This window comes from Palaemon carinicauda, chromosome 9 (genome assembly GCF_036898095.1).
Source record: "Palaemon carinicauda isolate YSFRI2023 chromosome 9, ASM3689809v2, whole genome shotgun sequence".
Lineage (NCBI taxonomy): Eukaryota > Metazoa > Arthropoda > Malacostraca > Decapoda > Palaemonidae > Palaemon > Palaemon carinicauda.
In genome coordinates, this window is record NC_090733.1 from 78,318,146 (window position 1) to 78,320,645 (window position 2,500).

A 2,500-nucleotide genomic window follows, 5' to 3' on the forward strand; every position below is an offset into this window, starting at 1 on the left:
TCTTCCAAACATTCTTTTAGTTATCAACACATAATTCATTAATGCCCTTTCTACTACTCTTCCATTTGCCACTCTTACCCATCTATACTTATTTTTATCTTTCTTTTTAAAAAAGCTAGCACTTATTACCATCTCTTGTTCAACACACATATCTACCAGTCTCTCACCACTCTCATTTTCACCCGGTACGCCATACTTCCCAATGACACCTTCTACCTCTCCAGCGCCCACTCTAGCATTTAAGTCACCCATCACAACTACATAATTCCTTCTACCCAGTCCTTCTACACACCTAGTTAATTCATTCCAGAACTCATTCCGCTCTTCTTCACTTTTCTCACTACCTGGCCCATACGCACTGACAAACGCCCAACATTCCCTACCCAACCTAACCCTTACCCACATTAACCTAGATGATATCTCCTTCCATTCCACTACTTTACCTGTCATCCATTCACTCAGCAATAAAGCCACACCCTCTCTCGCTCTTCCCCTTTCAATCCCAGGCACTCTACCAGACATTTCACCAAACATCACTTCACCCTTTCCTTTCATCTTTGTCTCACACAAGGCCAATACATCCATCCTTCTACTTCTAAACATACTTCCAATCTCACATCTTTTACTCTCTATCGTACTACATCCACGCACATTCAAACACCCCAAAACTAGAGTGCGGGGAGCAGTCACTCTCCCCCCAGCTCTATCTCTTTGATGATGTCTCACAGGAGTTTTTATATAGGAGAGGGGGTTCCCAGTAAATGTCATGTTTCTCAGAAAATCTAAAATTTTGAGAGAACGGGTTTCAAAGTATTTTTTTTTTCTTTTTGTGCAGATTGATTGAATATACATATCAAGTATAAGTATGGGCTTTTAGTGGTAATTTTTCTCACCGCAGGCCCCAAAAGTATAGCCCCGCACAATGGTATAATATACAGTACATGTATCAAATGCCACAAATGAGCAAGATGCGACTAGCGAGACATATTCAACGCTTTTGGCCTATTTAGTTATCGTCTTTGACACTAAATGCATCTTTCAGTACAATTATAATACAAAAATTGTAAATGTAGATAAACGAGCATACAAAGAAATAAGAACATGCATGCAATAAAAGTCTATTTACGAGGTCCAAATCGAATATAAGAAAACTGATAACATATTCAAAAGGAAATCATAGAAAATGGTAAAATTGTTGTATATGGAGAATAAAATAAATAGCTTTTTCTGGATTTCTAAAACAAAAAGGGAGCACATTGTTACCCATATATAGGTCAAAGAATTGTTGCATTCGGAAATGGGCGCGCTTGCGCGAATGCACAAAGGGCATTTTAGTGAGAAAACAAATTGATATCATTAAAGAGCTACTTGAAAGGTTGAAACGTGAACTATAGACGTTCTGCAACCCAAAATTGCAATAATCCAAATTTTCAAAATTCTAAGCCAGAGATGGAGTCATGATCCTTAAGAATAATATTTGTAAGGAAATGGATATTGATCTTCTTCTCTCTCACCATTATCCCTACATTAAGGGGCTGGTTGCCTTATGCACCCTTTCCAATGCCTTCTATCAAGGACATCCTCTTCGACCAAACCTCTTTCCTCCATATCATCAATGAAACCTTAATTATTTTTCATCTTTCCTAGCGTTATCTCTATATTTAGGGGTCGGTTGCCTGATGCACCCTTTCCAATGCCTTCTATCAAGGACTCCTCTTCGTCCAAACCACTTTTCTCCAATTATTTCGCTGTCTGATTCTCTGCCTCCCTCTTGATCTTCTTCCCCTAACAGGTAACTCCTAACCCCTCCTCACTCCCTCCCATCATTCATCCTCAACACGTGCCCACACCATCTCAGTCGCGACACTATTAACCCTTCTGTAATCTTTACAACGCCTGCCATTCTTATTTCATTATTTTACAATCGTTTAATCAATGATATTCCTATTAGATGCAAAGGGAATTAGATGCAGATGGATATTAACTCAGAGGTGGGAAAATATTGAAAACAGAAATAAAAAAGAATGAACATAATGAAAGTAATATTGAGGTAAACATGGAAAACATAGCAAAATTCTTATGCTAAATAGATAAATAACTAAAAGAAAATATTAAACTAATACTGTGGGTATAAGCGAGCTTTTACTAAACTATAGAAATCATTTGAAAGATAAAAGAATGTATAAAGAAACTTTAAAAAAATATTGAAATGTTACGCTATTATGAAATCTGCTCTACGTAAAAATGTGTGCCATTGTGAATAGATAATAAAAATTAAGTTGTAGAATATATATGGTTTATATAAAGAATTTGTTAGAGGATTTAAAGAAAAATTTCTTCGAACACTAGGAAGCACAAATGAGATTTGAAAGATAAAAAGTATTGTAAATATAATTACTGGATAATGCACACATGAATTGAGTAGCCTTATCTTAATAAGGCTGCTTTTCTTTAAAGTATATCAGCCTATTCTTTCATTGAAATCTCTTCGAACATTAGG